A 17,145-nucleotide genomic window follows, 5' to 3' on the forward strand; every position below is an offset into this window, starting at 1 on the left:
TGACGCTTCTTGGGATGCTTCGCGGCTTGTCAATAACCCAAATGTGGAACTAGATGTATTCATTTAATTCAAAGCTCTTTCTTATCAGAATCTTCTCAGAACTCCTCGTTTGAGAAAGAAAGCGTCTCAGGAACATCTGTCCATATTATCTTCCTTGGCGACTCTATGAAGCTTTAACTCTTCAGAGTGTGTGAGGGAGGTGGAGACACATGAGACACACAGGATCAGAAAGACAGAAAAGTCCTTTTCTAGATGACATGCCTCAAGTGCCCGTCAGTGCCAAGGACCTGGTGACCAACACGACAGTGGGGATCCCACCAACTTGGAAAGTGCTGTCATGAACAAAAACATAATAAAATAAATAACCCACAAACAACAAAGGCTCACAAATTCAACAATCTGACGGCCGAGGAGAAGAAGCTGTTCCTGTGACGGGAGGTTCTGGTCTGGATGGACCGTAGCCTCCTGCCAGAGGGGAGAGGAACAGTCCATGACCAGGGTGAGAAGGGTCGGCTCTGATCCGTCCTGCACAACTCTGGGTCCTGGAGACATACAGGTCCTGAAGAGGTGGCAGGCTGCAACCGATCACCTTCTCAGCAGAACGCATGATGCGTTGCAGTCTGCTTTTGTCCCTGGAGGTGGCGCTGTTGTACCAGACGGTGATAGAGGAGGTGAGGATGGACTGGATGATGGCCGTCACCAGCAACTTCGTCGGCAGTCAGAGTTTCCTTAACTGCTGCAAGAAGAACGTTCTCTGCTGGGCCTTCCCGATGAGGGACCTGATGGTCAGCTCCCATTTGAGGTTCTTGCTGATGGTGGTACCCAGGAAGCAGAAGGATGGGAATGGGCGAACCAGCCAACGCAGGATTTTAGTGGAAGATTAGTTCCCAGTGGCTCCATCAGAATGATGCGCTGCTGCGGTACCAAAATCTTCCAGAACAGCCTCTGCGTGGATTTTTCCTCCCATAACACACCCCTCCACTTGCCAATCAGATGGCAGTGACATCACAGCGCTCCTGTCCCATTAACTTGACATGTCCGAAAATCATCTGGGGAAAATTGATGTCCTGCTTGTCTTCAGCAAACAGCATGTGTCTGCCCTGTTCTGTAGTAATCCTTTGCTAAAGCCCATGTTTGCTCAGAGTCCCCTGGATCTGCTGTGTCTGGTCTGGTCTGGTCTTCCTCCAGATTAGATTTTTTTTTCAACCAAAAGAACCATATGAAGCACGAGCTTCCTCTGCAGGGTGGCAGTGACTCTCACGTCACTGTGTTTACCCACTGTTCAGGTGACACTCAGCTGTAGCGCCTAACAGCACTGGCTCCATCAAACCATTCTCCCACTGCTGGAGCTGCTCGGTTCTGGCCTCTCTCTTCTCCGTTTCTTCTCAGTCCTTTTTTTAATTATGGGTGTCAGGTTATGGCGTTAATGGCAATTCATTAATTACAGACATAATTAGTCTCACACACTCACACATTTCGAGTGAGTCGATTCATAAATAAACTCTGCAATGCTCTCTGCAGCGGCTCAGTGGTACATGACTGTAGCACTGTATGTCGCCACACCTGACTTCACACATGTTGGCAGGTGTGTGTTTACTGCTACAGAGACACAGGTGCAAAACAAGGGGTTAACATTTCTGCTTCTGCATCGAACACCAGTGAGACGATCTGCATGTGTGGATGAGTCCTCTGCAGCGCCCACTACTGACTCCCCAGGCAACGGAAAGATCTGAAGACTGATCACTACATCAGAGAGAGAGCTCCACACCAAGATGAGGTGTCCTGTGAGACGGGAGTCACAGATGATCCTGGCCATGGCCAAGTCCCCTGATCTGTTGTTATTATTTCAGCACTGTAAGAATTACATAAGACATCAGTTATCAGTTAGTAGACCACATTTTAGTCACCTGACTCCACTTATTGTATTCACTTCTCTAAGTCCAGCAGGTTCACCTGATACAGTCCTGTCTAACACATTTCCGAAGTATATAATCTGTCCTTGAATAAAACTGTGTCCCCATGCTCATCTTAGAATCCTCGGGCCTCCTGCATCTTCATCCACCTTCATCATCCTCCTTTATTACACCTGGTTCATCATGTCCTCATGCAGCACATCCATGAATCTCATGTCCTCTCCTGGTTCCTCCTCACCCACCTTCATCTGAACACGCTGGATGGTCCATCTTTAAGGAGGTAGCCACCTCCTCCAACCACCTGCATACACTTTGGTGCAACAATCTTGGAAAACAGTTGCATACCTGCGCAATGACACAATGAAAATTGTATTCACATTCTGTCCTTCTGAAATGAGCTAATTTTCAATGTTACTTTAGAGTCAACGATCGCTGGGAGTTGTGACGAAAACTTGCGTGATCTCAGTGGATTATTGCGCGTCCTTTGTGAACACAACATAAATCCCACGTTTTGCCAGGTAATGGATTCTTGCCTCTCAATGAAGTCTTCATAATTTAAAAGCATGAAACGGAGGGTTGCCCGACGCGATGCTAGCGACACAGGAAACACGCGGTAATACCTCGCTTTTAAGTCCCTTATTTCCATTTTGTCATCTCTGAGCGCTTGTCATGCTTTTGAACAAACATTGACTTGATTAAAATGCAAATGCGGGTTGGTGGCGGAGGAGATACACAATCTCTGGAGCTGCAGAGACGAAGGAACCCAGCCTCGGACAAAACCATCTGCAAGTGGGCCGACGGCATTGTTGTGGACTTGGACGGCCGGTACTCCACGGGCTCCACTCTCCCCGGCTCCAGGCCTTTATTAAGAGCAGTTGTTTGATGAGAAAAGGAGCCGGCCTTCACTCCAGGGCCCAGCAGAAGCCTGGGGAGTGGGTAAGTGGGTTAACCCAAAGGCCCAGACAAAGCCTGAGGAATGGATAAGTGGGTCACCCGCCCTCAACTGAACACTCAAAGGATCCACTCTGACTCCTCTCACTTTTATTATTAGCGGCGGCCTAATGTGTGAAGGGACTGCAGGAAGGAGCGCAGCGCTCATCGGTGTGTGCGCGAGTGAGCTGGTGTGTGTGGGAATGCGCCTGCGTGTGTGTGTGTGTGTGTGTGTGTGTGCAGGCAAAATGCAACGGTCTACGAGGACCCCAAGAAAATAGAAGTTCAAGGCAGTACGACAGGGACTTGGTCTGGATGTGAACCAGGAACAAGAAACAGGTAGAAATATTTTTTCAAAATAAAAGGAAGGAAAAAAACAGTAGGTGTTTATATTTACATCAGTAAAAATCCCTGTCATGCTGGAGAACTGGCCAGTTCACCTGTTGGAATTCCCAAACAACCCACCCTCACTCCATAATGTGTTGAGGTTGGGATAGTGGACCTTTTCGTCCTATACTGACGCCGAAGGCAGCCTTGCTCAGCGATGCATGTTGACACTCATTCATTTGTTTGTCTTGTTTTTCATTCCTATGTGTCAATACCTGAGAAGGTTCTCTCGTGGCCTATTTCTATTGTTTCAGCTTGATCACTTTGAAATGTTCGACTGACAACACCAATTTTAAAATCAATTTTAAACTTAAAACATGAGCTCAAAATTTCTATAACAACAATGTTGTTGTCTTCATGCTTTGTACTGCGAATGTTAATCTAATTGACAGTCACAAACATAGATCAAAAGAATCCTGGGTTTATGTCTTATTTATCTGTTTACAGCAGTGATTTTTGAGTCAACAAAAGTGTAATATAATGAATAAGGGGAAATATTGATATCAATTTAATATTGATGTTAATATTTCCAGCCGTGTTTCTGAATTATTGCTCTCCTATCATGCCTCACTTGTCTACACAGATGATGTCGCAGCATGACACCTGTTTCCTAAGAATTATTTTCTTTCATTTTGTTTTCTTTTAATTATGAGAATTTAAAAATGTTTAATTTTATTCATCAAATGTTGTTATTCACCACTGAAATATCACAGGATGCGGGATCAAAAGGAGGCTCTTCATATTTTAGCATGTCATGAAAGAACCCTTTTCCATCTGAATATATGTGTTAGCTCTTTAAAGGCCTCGGTTGGACCAATAAATCTGTCCTCCTCTGGGCACTGCACTCCTCAGGCTCAGTCTCCACACCCATGCTCCCCCAAACCACTTTTTTTCCCCAACAATCCTCCTTCCATTTTTCACACTGAGCACCCTTTGAAGCACGTTTCCGGCTGACTAAAGACAATCTGCAGTCGTCGCACGTGAATGCATGGCAGCTCTGAAAGTGTGTATGTTTACAGTAATATCTAATTGTCCAGGTTGCACATTTTCAGAGCTTAGGCCGACACACACACCCACACAGGAGCACACACACAGAAGCACATTCTTCAGCGGAGAGATCAGCGGAGGGATCAAGTGTAAAGCCTCTTGTGTCATGGAAGGCCTTTGATGAGGAAGAACACAAACACAGTAACCTCACCAACATAAAACACACACACACCATCGTACTCGTACGCTCTGCTCTCACCACAACCACTTCACTGAAGATCCCACCATCCTCACCAGGACTCGGTTCTGAGTGGCACATTTCACACACACACAGATCTTTATGAGGACCTCTCATTGCCATAACCCTTTCCCCAGCCTCTCCCACTAAACCTAACCATCCAAAACACATGGCTCACCTTCAGCAGGACTCTGAACCAAACTCAAACCCAGCTATAATGACCCAGTTATTTGGACGTTTTCACCCTCAAAATTCCATGTGGACCGGCCACAATGTCCTCACACAGCAAAATGCCCTCATAAGGTCAATGTCTTGTCAAAGACTGGTCCATAGAAGAATATTAATAGATGTATATACACATATTTTTATGCTTTGTGGGGACCTCTCATTGCCATAACCCTTTCCCCGGCCTCTCACCCTAAACCTACCCTAACACATGGCCCACCTTAACCAGGACCTAAACCAAATATATTCAATTATAATGACCTAGTTGTTTTGAAGGTTCAACCCTCCAACTGAGGCCTAAACCTCGTGGAAAAAGGTCCCCACATATAGCAAAGCTCTCCACAAGCAGGTGTGTTTCCAAGAATCGGTCCCCACAGGTGCAGCTATGCCAGGTTGCGTGCATACATGCACACACAGGTTCCCACGCAAACAAACAGAGCATGCTTTGTGTTGCACCGAACATCACCACAACACTGATCAACAGTCCCTGAGGTAACGGCCAAAATAAAGATCTCATTACTTTCCTCTCCCTCGCTCCCCCCACCCCTCTCTCCCTCTCTCCCTCTCTCCCTCTCTCTCTCCGTGGCTTGTCAGCTGCCAGACCCTGACATCTCCTTTCATGTCGGCCAGGCCTCTGAGAGGAGCTGAGAGATGCTGAGAGGCGCGGAGAGCCTCCCAGGGCTTTGAGTAGCGTTTGATTCCTGCTAGATAATAGCTGGTTCACTGTCAGCCCCGGGATGATCAGTTAAATCCTTAATCACTGCCTGTCCACTCGCATGACAGTTATTTTAGGGCTCTTTTCTGGACCTTCTCTTCTCTCTGCAGCTTTCTTCCACGCCCCTCCCGCAGTGAAAAGTAATCCCACAAGAGAAGCAACAGAAAACACCAAGCTATGAGAGGATTCACCGGTGGAGTGATGTAAGGACAGTGGGAGCTGGAATCATCCATGAGGCAGCGGTTCCAGCTGACCACGTGAGGCCGTCTGGACCCGACCAAGAAACCTGAGCCCGAGAGCCTCTAGACAGGTTCACAGCAGAAATGCAGGATTGTCCTACAGAGAACAGTTCTAAAGGAAAACTACAGCGTGTTTGTCATAGTCCAAATAACAAGTTTACTGATGTCTCTACCGAGACACACTCAGAGAGCGACGACCTCCGCCATGAATCATCGTGCACACAATCCAACCAATCACAACTTCCATGACAGGAATTGTTAACCTGGCTGGGACTCAATCCCTGGACTGCAGGGGCAAATCCACTGCTCCAGACTTGTTAAAACTCAGCAAACCTGAAACATTGTCCAGCAAAAACACACTTTGTCACCACAGTCACAGTGAGTTGATCATGCTTAAAGGCTTTTCTGTCCGCACCATTTATCGGGTCACCAGCATCGATTCAACCTAAATTTGAAAGAAAAAGTGCTGGTTCTCATACAGTGAGTGGGTCAAATAGAGCCACCATCTTGTGACTGGAGGTACCAAATGGAAATAGGTTTTTGAATATGAGAAGTATAAGAAGCTCAAAGATCAAATCGAAGTAGATGTCTTGGGTCAGTAGTACAAAACGTGTGGTATGTGTGGGTCAGAGAGGCACTTGTGGGCGTCATTGCTTGCTGTTTGTTTGCGTTTGAACATTCAAACTTTATTCTCAAGAAAGCGTGATGTGCGAGGACCTCAGCTGCTCCGAGGTTTATTAAACATAATGGACGCTCATAACCTGCGTTCCCGGGCCGATTTACTGGGTCCCACTATCAGAATGGAGACAATCAAGGCGCCCGAATGACATTGAGAGGGCAGAAATAAGTCTAGTGCCAAAGACAGTTGGCAACAAAACCTGAGATATCTGTCACGATGAAGACAGAAAACGTTCCCTCCTTTTATTTCCCTCTCCTGTACCTGCCTTTTCGGAGGACAGTCAAAGCCAAGCGCTCACACAGAAGAGCTCATCTGTCAGCCCGTCCTGTCCTGGTGTCACAGAGATGAGCATTCCATGTTCATGTCCGACTCCGGGCCGTGATCAAGGCGGCTCTGCAGTCAGGCTCGGCTTCTGTTGACAGCCGCACCTCTTCCCCCGCCTGCCTCTGTCGGAAAGATGGAGGGCATTTCATTCTGACAAACGTTTGGGTGTCAGGAGAACTACTGAGAGCTTCACAGGATTCTTCTCCTTCTGGACAGCTTGGATGTTATTGGTCCTGAGTGCCAGACGAAACTTCATTTCATCTACTTTCTGATTTGCTGTAGTCGTCCACTAACTTCATGAGCGTAACCAGACAGTGCTTCACAGCACCATAGCACAACAGTCACCTTCACAGACTTTTCCTTGTGGCTCTACTTCCTGTGTTTCTGAAAGTTGTCGCTGTTTTCCAGCAAGCTCATCCCCAGCTCTCTCCTGTCTGAAGGGTCCGGATCCTGGACCGAACACCACATCGCCTCCTGCAGATAATTGGTCCATCGCCTTCTGATAATGTGCTTTTGTTTCTGTGTGGGTGAGGCCCAAGAGCAGGAAGTCAGGGGAGGCAACACAAGTTTAACAAGATGACATTTATTGCTAAACCAATGGAATTTGCAGAAACGGGATGCAGTCCAGCATCGGAATTCTGAACTCGCCGGACGATAAGAGGAACAGGATCTTGCTACTGGCCCATGGTCAAGCTGCTCTACTAGTGATGGATCAGATGAGATGAGCAGCAGCTTTTGACTGAAGGAAGTGACTGTACAAAATAAAAGCTCCAAGAATGTATTGTGTCATGGAATTAAAATCCTAAACAAAGAGTGCAGATGGGTTGCAGCTGAAATATCAAAACACGAAAATGACTTTACTCCACCGAACATCTGGACTTTCCTGGAGAAACTCAGTCACCTGGCAAGTTGTCCAGGTAGAACCACTTGGAAGAGCCAATTGAAGTGGCTTTTTAAGAGTCCTTCTTAACTGGGAGTCCAACTGGGAGGAGTCCACGGATGAGAACTGCGAGTGCCAAAGTCTATGATGGAGCTCATTGGATGTATGACTGAGCTCTTTAGAGTGAGTTCTTCATCCAGACAGAGGACAATCGACAATGACTAAAATAACATTTTTACACCTTCAAATTGAGCTGGAACCAGTAAACCAATGCAGCTCAGCGCCAAGTGTCTGATTTTTTTTCTTTTTTCAAACGACCTTTTCGTCCTCTTGTGCTGAATCTCACTTTTAGGGCCACTGACGTCCTAAACTTCCCGGTTTTATTCCGTTGAGATTGTGAAGGTTTTACGGAGGATGTTAAGTCGTTCAGGGCGTGATTTATAGTAATCCAAGAATCCGGGAGGCAATTATGTATTGACAGTATTTTCTGATTGATGGAGTGATAAAATCATGATTTCCTCAATAAACTCTGGCCCGGTCATGTCAGCCAACAAGGGCTGAGAATTTAGAATCGATTTCTGCCCACTCACACTGGTTGTGCCCTCTAACTCAGCCAGTTCCATTTGGCCCCTTTGTTCGCTGTTTTTAAAAATATCACATAAATAGTTGAGAACATACTTACATAGTGTGCATGTTTGTCAAAGAAAGTTATTGTTTTGATTTTTTTTTCACATTTATTTTATGTGTCAGACTTTGCTTTTCAAATAATAATAATAGTAATTTAAAAAACATAAAACAATTTACAATTACATGATGAAAATGAAAAAGAGAAGTCTCCAGTGTTGATACAACCGGTACGTATTGTATGCAGACGTTGGACCATACCATGTCACCATTACGATGTTGCGGACAGGCCAGGCTTAATACTTGACACTGTGGACAACAAAGAAATGATCAATTAAAGAGGAAACGTGTGAGACATAGGTCTGGAAGTCAAAGTGATTTCCATTTGAGTTGAAACGGTCCTGTTCAGTCACCAGCCGACTAGGCAGTGACCCTCGGAGTCAGTGCTGTTACTGCTGAAAGTGGAGGATTGTGTTGCCAGATTTGTTTCACCACCGAAGCCGAATGTTGCCTTTTTTCACTATTATGGGCGAATATATAATATATTGTAGAATCTTCGTTGTATCCCTACTAAAAAACAATAGCACAAAAAAGTCTCCTCAATTGCCGTACTGTGCTGAGTTGAAGTTAGCAACCAAGTACTTCTAACGTCCATACAGTACATGATCCTCATTACTCCTCCTCCTCTCCGTCATCTCCCACATTCTTGGTCCAACTCTGTCTCTCCTCTCCACGTGTCTAAACGATCTGTCCTCCCTAACTTCTGACAGACTCATTTCTAATCTGGTGCTTTTGCCCAATGTCAACCTCAGTATCTTCATCCCTGACTCTCCTCTCAGAACGTCATGGCAGTGTCCACTACTGTCATGTGAAGCCCTGACACCAACTTGCTGCACTCTCATCTTCACCTCCCTCATCTCCATGTTTTCTATTTCTCTTCACATGACCTTCGTTCCCCTTCTCCATGGTGTACACCTCTACTTCCATCTTACTGCTGATTCCAGGCATGGATGGCCGGTCATGTATTCCAGGAATCAGTCCTGCTACATGTGTCCTGCTGACGATAAACAACAGTTGGATGAGTGGATGTAACTTGATGGGGGATGAAAGGAGAGACAACATGTTTGGCTGTTGAGACTCACAAAACAAAACTTCAAGGGCAGGCATGCTCCATTAAAAAGGCCTGCCAAAGATGTTCCCTCAAAAGCAGGTGAGTCAGTTGGAGATCAAACTCTCATCACTGCCGCAGACTGAGCTTTCGCCCATATAAACCAAAGCACTTCAGGAGTCAGCGCTGTTTTTCTCTGATGAAATATAAATCGACAGATTACTTTGTCGTACTCTCATTCTCGGTCCCGCTTGTCTCTCATGTATCTATAAAAGAAGTTATTGTGGCCGTGCTGCTGAAGACCGACTGTACTCGATTGCCTCATTTCCACATGTCTTGACCTCTGACCTCCTGATTCTGACTTTGCTGTGAGGCACAGCGAGCCTTTCAGCCAATAGAATCAGAGCGCAGCTGGAGGCCACGGGGTCACAGACACACTATGTATGGAATTCCATAAAGCCAGCGAGGTCAGAGGTCACTCTCAATCATAGTCAACGCCGAGCGAAGAATTGGGAGACGCAGACAGGCACAACAGAACAATGACACACAGAACAAATGACACAAAAGGGTGGGGGTGACGGCTGCTAGAGATGATCGTGCACTGATATACTGGAGCGGATTTAGTGGCTCAATTGGATCTGAAACTGTTCAGCCATTTGGTTCCGACAGTAAACCGGAAACAAATTTGCCTGTTGTCAGCAGATTACAGTTTGAAGTGTGTTGAGTGTTTCCAAAGCACTATTGGATGGCATGACTTTACCCGGAGACACCATTAACATTAATGGTGAACCGTATAGAAATGTCAGTGAAGCCTCAAGGGGGTGGGGTTTGTTCCACCCATCAAACAAAAAAAACATGGCGTCCACGAGACGTGATAGTGAAACACGTCTTCTCTCCTAAGTCAAGTGTTTCCTTTCTGATGCATTTCATATATATTATATTGTAACCCTTTTAAAATCTTCCCCATCTTGTCATATTTTTCCCCCTCTTCCTTCTCTCTTTTAACACGAAGACGACTTTGAGCAATAGTTAGGATCGTCCTCTGCAGCTCAGCTTCAGTTCCAAAAACACACGTCATCGTGATCTGTGAAACAAACGCACTGCACTGCGGTGACCCAAGCTCTGAGACAGAAACCTACAGGTGGGAGGATGAAACATCTGCAACATGCGTTTACACAGACTCAAGTGAACCCCAATAAGGTGACCATTTACTCCACTGCTGAAGTAGCAGGAAGCTCAATGGCATCATGAGGAATCTAGATCGATGGAGGATGTAATGCACCCCACCAAAAAGTCTTGAATATAAACTGATTCATCTCTGTATTTTCGACAGTTTTTACTCATAACAAATACCTGTCAGTAAATTGTTTTTGAATGTGCACCCTGATCTAATGTGCTTCCATGCAGTCATTTCATACACTCAGGTGGTAGTCCTTGTGGTCAAGATATTTAAGTTCAGATCAGTTTTAATCCCGTGTGTACTACAACCACTTTTGGTCTACAAGTCTGAATATTTCATTCTCATTTCAGGCAGTCATCCTGGGCGTTGTAGTTTTAGTCGACATGACTTTTAATGATGAGATTCTAATGGACACATTTCATTTCTTTTGTTTCATTTGTCAACAATGACGCATTACATATTGAGTTACAGTTGTTGCCACGCAGTATTTTCATACCAGTGTTGACTGATGTCTGTTAGCTAGTCGATATGGGGAAATGCATAATGGCGGCAGTTTGCCTTTAAACACACACATTTGGAGGGAACAACTCAAATCAAAACACAAATCAAAGCTGCAAACCTGCCTGAGTTACGTTTCCATGTGAGTGGCCATCTTCCCTTGACCCATTCAGCGTGAAAGAAGACTCATTGGAGTCATTGTCTTTGCCAGCATGGAAGCTTTAACAGCAGCTGCTCGCACGTGGGGGGGCGCCACATAGACTCACCTTTGTTGAGTGGGTTACAGTGGATGGCATTGATTCTTGTTTAAAAAACATCTGCTCGGTGTCTCTGCCTCGCTGGGTGTTGACGGAAATGTTTGAGCACATTAGCGCTCACCCACTCACCTGGTGCGAGATCAAACATCAGAAGGAAGAAAACGATGACTAACCGCGGAGGCGTGACGACCCCTCCCGCTCTGCCTGTGGCTCCTTGTGATTTCCAACCATTTCCTGCGCGTGAGCGGGTCAGCGCGCTGACGGGAAATTAGACAGCACCTGATGAGGGCGCCACCTGGAAAACAGGCCGGCTTTAATTACGCCGATGATGATGAGTTCATTTTAGACGTGATTCGTCATTTAACTGAATTCATCTCGGAAGAAACACTTGTTTGATCTGTAAACTTCTACTGGACTCAAATGTCTCTTCTTCACACTCCTAGTTAACACTTTGACCTTTGGTTCCTTTCATTTTCTTGCAATGGCAACTGAGGTTTGGAAGCTATTGGGCTGCAGCAGTGAGACCACACCTGGTTCCTCTCTGTCTGCAAGGCGACAAGTTGTTCAGACAAACTGGTCCTAACCCTCTGGTGCTCACAGTATGAAATATTGACTGTGGAAAGAAACCTGTTGTTTGAATAGATACAATTTTCTGCATCTCGATCCATGGTGATGGACAGAGATGAAGGAGGTGAAGAAGAGAGTGCAGCAGGGTGGAGATGACTGAGATGTCAGAGCCTTACAGGACAGTGGTGCTCACTGCCATAATGGTTAGAGACTCAGGAGTCGGAAGAGTCAGAGATGAAGATACTGAGGTTGTTAGTGGGAGAATGGAGAAGATGAGAAATGAGTTTATCAGAGAGACATGTGGAGAACTTTGGAGACAAAGTTTAGGAGGAGAAAAGCCTCCACAGTAACAGCGCCTGCTACAGTAGAAGCCTCGGGATGTGGAGGACACATCCATCCCTCAGCAGCTTCTCGACTTCCCCTTCCGTCGACGGTGGAGGTGCAGCCTTGGCCTGGACTCCCCTGAAGGCCTCCTGGATCAGCTGAGCGCCACATGTTTTACTGAAGAAACAGTCAACTTCAGGTGTTCAACTACCATGAGTCGAGGCAGTGCAACAGTGCGCAGTGCGGGCCACCGAGTGCGTGTCGTGAATCGCAACGCCTCATTTTCTCACCTGACCCATCAGGTCGATACCCTCGCTGTGATCCTCGTTAACAAATTAAGTACAATCCATCTGACAGTGTGCATTAGTTGGGAGCAGGTGTGTGTGTCTGTTGTGCATGTGTGAGCGTGTCTCAGTCTGAAGAGTCCCAAAGGTGTCGTAGCTGCCTGAGCCACTCTCACAGATCAGTTGAAAGATCATCAAGAGACGTTTTTTTTTTTTTCAATTTGTGTGTGCGCACAAGTGTACATTTGTGTGTGGCGTCTCTGTGGGAGCATGCTGACTGTGTCTACTGCTTAACACTCACTTTCATCACACACACGCTCAGAAGTGACAGTCCCTGTCTCTACAAAGGGATTTAGAGCATCACCAAGAGACCTGCCATCTCTTCCTCCCTCACACACGCTCGCAAACACACACAAACACCGAGGCAAAAAGCCAGCAATATTTCTACAGGGGAATTTGTGATGTCACTCTTTTTTTTCCCAGCTAATGGTTCCTCATTGTTCCCAATGAGTCTGAGCCCGAACGCCTCGTCTTTCGCTCCTGTCATCCCTGCTAAATCTCCACTATATCCAGCTCCCTTTTGACACGTATCCCCCGAACGCACAAGCAAACACGAGGCCCACAAAAGGCTAAGCGCCTAAGCTAACAACCGATACACAAAAACACAACAACAAAGCAGTTGTTGTCAGGCTGTTAAGTCCCTGCCACTGCTTCCAAGGGTCGGGAAGACGGCGAGGCAGACACAGCGATGGAGAACAGGATGAGATGGGCTTTGGAGAATAAAAGCCTGCTAATCCCTGCATTTGGATATGAGAAACGCCGGCCGCAGGAGAAGGCATCAAAGCTGCAGCTAAATTAGCCCGCGCGGAGAGAGCGAGAGGAGAGACGAGTGAGGACAGTGCGCGGGAGGAACAGGGAGAGCCAGTCTCCCAGGGCCCAGATTAGCAACACACACTCATTACCGTGCACGCAAACACACATGCGGCCGCGCACACAGATTAGAAACATATACTCATTATTCCGTCTCAGTGGGACACTAAACCCTAAAATCCAGCACACTTGCTGAGAGCACTTGCCAGAGACAGGCAAACAGACTCCTTTATAGCGGTGCATTGTTAGTCACGTAGCACCTCATAGGGTGTGTGTGTGTGTGTGTGTGTGTGTGTGTGTGTGTGTGTGTGTGTGTGTGTGTTAAGGAAGAGCTACGGAAGCTGGCAATTAGGATCTTAGGAGTACAAGTTTTATTCAGCGCCACAAGTGGAACTGTCCACAAGTGCGGGTGTGTGTGTTTGTGTCGAGGAGACACAAATGAAACGGTGGAGTGAAGAAACGAGTCCCTCTAAATTCCTGCTCCAATTCTTGATTAGGCTGACCAGCAGGACACGTCTCCCTCCAAAGGGCATCATATAACAATCAGGAGAATGCTGGCGTATTTGCATAATGTGAGCAGGAACAGTTCCATTTGCATTCATCTTGGAGGAGTGCTGATTAGACCTGCAAAGAGGACAGGAAATCAAACATGAGGGTCACCTGCAGCGCCTCCCATTTCCATTAGGCACAGTTTATAAGTTGCGGTTGGAAGGGGACCGGCAACAACACTTGTTAGTGCCGGTGTCAAACTAAAGGTGCAGCCGTGTCCCATTCCACTCGATAGATTCTGAAGCTCCTTCAGCGGGACGGGCCAGAAATGTAGCTGAGGAGTGTCCAAACTGCTCCACAAAGGGAGGTGGAGGTTCTTCTTCCAACCAATCCGGAGCACAATCACCACTCTATACTATATTATATTGACGTTGGGAAAGTGGACTTTTGTGTCCAATACTGACGACAAAGGCAGCCTTTGAAAAATGCGTTCTAATAGATGAAAACATATTTTCCTTCCTGTCCAGCGTTTCAGGCAGGGAGTGTGGATCGTGCATGGGGCGTAGGGGGGACGTTTGGAACCTTTCTTCACTGGACTACATTGGATGTCAGTTGTTATTTATAGCCCCTTATATGGTTCTCCGTACTCTTTCTTACTGTGAGGGTTGCTGAGCCGGGAGGAACCCAAGTGCAAAATGTTGAAGAAGCAGCAACACAGTTCACAGAAGTCCAATAATAGGCCAAAAAACACGGTCACTAAAGAGGAGTTGAAATGTCTCGATTGTGCAAAATCCCAAACGTCCACCAAAATGGGGGGGAACAAACAGGCAACCAAGGGAGTAGAAATCTGAAAGTCAAAAAGCACACGCAATCTAAGTAAAGGGCAACGAGGCAAAAATGCGAAAGCAAAAACTTCCGAGAATATCCGAAATAGCAAGAGAGCGCAGTGCGTTCTTTACCAGTGTGGAAACTGAACGATCTGGCACACGAGACCCGGTGGAATATAAAGGCCGCCACCTCCAGCAGGTGTGCCATATGTGAAGTTTGAGAAAAACAAGAGAGGAGAGCGGAAGTGCGCGTACCAAAACAAAATGAAGATCACCACACTTATCTTACGAAAGTCTGAATCACACTTTGCAGGTTCGACTGCCTCTCCCTCCCTGGATTTGTTATTTATTTCTTCCTAAACAAATGTAATGTTGGAAATTAACAAACAAACAAAAACAGCCACTGATAACAGTAAATTATGTTAGTGGCAGTTGCACACAGCTCTTCCACATTGTCTGTTAGCAACCAGGCAAGTGCTGCTGCGACCTCGCCGCCTCTCCATCTTTCCACGCTACCTTGTAAAAAGCTCAACCCCTTCCATCCATCAGCATCATCTGGGTGGCCAGCAACTGAGGCATCTTGACACACAGCTCAGACAGCCTCCAGAGGACTCAGCATTGAGGGCAAATGAGTCAAGCAGGAATTATTTCAGCGTTTAAACTTTTTTTTTATTTCATAGTCCATGAAAATAATTGTCTTAACCATAGTTTACATGTGTAAAAGAACGGTTTAAAAATCAGCGGAAATTTCTTATGTTACCAAGCGGGAAGTGTTTTTCTTATTTCTGCACTGCCCCCCTTCTTTTGAGGTTTGTGGTCTCTGCAAAGATCTGGTGTGTTCCCTCACACACACACTCACGCACACGCTCACACACACACACAGTAGCAATTATGGCAATCAGCGAGCCGACCCAATTAGTGTTTCCTGCTTGTTAAGCCCTGGGGGTCGGCTGCCCAGCCACCTCACTTTGCATAACTTAATCTGCAATGACAGAATGTGACACCCAGACTTCTGACCCCACCAGCTTGTGGAGATGCCAGTCTGTCGAGGACATCGTGTTCAGTCCTCAGCAGTGTGAGGGTTGAGACTTTTGGCCGATTTTTGGGTGAAGCTTGAAGTCATCGTGAGCAAGTGTCGGGAGAGAGAGAGAGGGAACGAGAAAGAGAGAGAGAGGGGGCGTGCAACTTGTCCCATTCATGCGTGGTTACAATTTACAATGACTAAATTGCTCCCAGGCCGGGGAGCCCCAAACCTGTGAGTTTGTGGATTCAAGAGGCGGAGCCCTCAGCCTGGGTGTGACTCGGGCTCTGCCTCGATGCTCCAGTGGGACTCCTCTGAGTGCTGGCTCAGGGCTGAAGGACAGGTATGTGGAGGTCAGAGCAGTGGTCCCAACACATGACGGCCAGTGAGTGATGCAGACTGAAAACTGAAACGGATTTGTTCCAATGGGACTTCATTTTTGCTTCTATCTGGATCGTTGCTTTGGCTTCCTGCTCTAAACAATCGTTGGTGAAGTGGATGTCTCACTGCACTAAAGTTCTTTCCACGATTCTACAGCCACACAATCTCACTGTTATTCTGCTCCCTGCTGTTCAAGTTTCCTGTCTAGTTTTTATTCACACTCTGTGCTATTGCTCTTGCTTATCACGATAGTGAATATGCCTCAGAAGTCTATTGTTTTTCGTTTGTTTTTAACCAAATAATGGCAACAACAAAATCAAATTATAATCTCAACTGAGGTTCCTTACATTTCTGGTTGTGTTGACATTTACATTCAGCGTTATTGGTGTTGTTGGATGAACGTCAATATATATCTATTCTGAATAGAAGGGCTTCATTGTCATTATGTACAATGAGAGTGAAAAAAAAAAACCTTCACCAACAGAACTTTTAGCAGTTAGGCAATATTAAAGGCACATGAGAACATATTGTTATTTCTTTATTTTCTATTTTTATTTTATTTTATTATGATTATTATCGTGTTTTTGTTGGTGGGATCCTCACTGGCAATAAAGATGATTCTGATTCTGATGAAAATATGAGAATATAGTTCAATAAGTTAGATCCCATTAAGTATCCCATTTTGTCTTTTGAACAGTCTGCAGGTCTGCACATAGTCCCATAGTATAGTGCAACAGTTGCAGCAGTGGCAGCAGGCACCTGAGTCAAAGATTTTGATTCAATCTTAATGGTTTACTGGTTCACAAGCACGATTGATCCTGAACCTCAGAGAGTAGCTGAAAAGGCAAGAAGGCGAGGCACCATACTGTAGTGTAGCTACTGCTCTACTGACACCCCAGAACCACCTCTCTCAGGGAACTGTTCTCAGTCCACCAATGAGATGTCATAACCAAAACCAAGACTAAATGAGGAGAATGTATGTTTAAAAAAACTTCTGTGCACAGCAAAGTCTTCACTCATCACTACCACCCTGATGCTTACGGTTCTGTGGACAGACTCAACAGACAGATAAACTGGACCACTCTGGTATCAAATATTAAAATGCCATTCATCTATTATAAATTAATTACATATATATTTCACCTCTGGTTAAAACCCATACAAACCCCACACTCCCCGACGAATACATTTGAAAAAC

This window comes from Synchiropus splendidus, chromosome 6, assembly GCF_027744825.2.
Source record: "Synchiropus splendidus isolate RoL2022-P1 chromosome 6, RoL_Sspl_1.0, whole genome shotgun sequence".
NCBI lineage: Eukaryota > Metazoa > Chordata > Actinopteri > Syngnathiformes > Callionymidae > Synchiropus > Synchiropus splendidus.